Below are 601 nucleotides of genomic sequence, written 5' to 3' on the forward strand. Positions count from 1 at the left end.
TGATTCATCATCATGTGTATTAATTTATAATTTTTCTAAATGTTACAGGTTTGTTATATCAAGTACCCCCGGGTAAGGAACAGAGATGATCCATGGGTTACTGTTACAAGACTCAACCCGAGAGGCCGAGTTCAGGGAAGTTCTGAGCTGGAAGACCCACTACAACCAAGCACATCCGGCAACTGTAGTGCAGCAGACTAGCATCGAATTTTTTTTTTTTTAATAGAAATGCCGAGGAAATCCCGAGGGAAGATAGGTTTTCCTCGGAATTTCCTCGGAATAGGCCTTGTCGATTTAGGGATTTGATTATAGAGTCTTTTTCCTCGGAATTTCCTCGGAATATTCCGACGGAATTCCGCGGAAGATAAGGGTTTCTTCGGTATTTCCTCGGTAATTTCCTCAGTATTTCCTCGGTAATCTCCGAGGAAATTCCGAGGAACTAGGGGTTTTTAACTGAAAACAACGTTTTGCGGATTAAATAACACGTATATAACCTTCATTAAGTGTCTTAAACAGATTATGAAGTCAATCTTTGGTGTTTTACCCAATAACAAACACTTTTACGATTGCATGAACGAAAACCACACAACATAAGAGAAAC

This window comes from Brassica oleracea, unplaced genomic scaffold (assembly GCF_000695525.1).
Source record: "Brassica oleracea var. oleracea cultivar TO1000 unplaced genomic scaffold, BOL UnpScaffold01158, whole genome shotgun sequence".
Lineage (NCBI taxonomy): Eukaryota > Viridiplantae > Streptophyta > Magnoliopsida > Brassicales > Brassicaceae > Brassica > Brassica oleracea.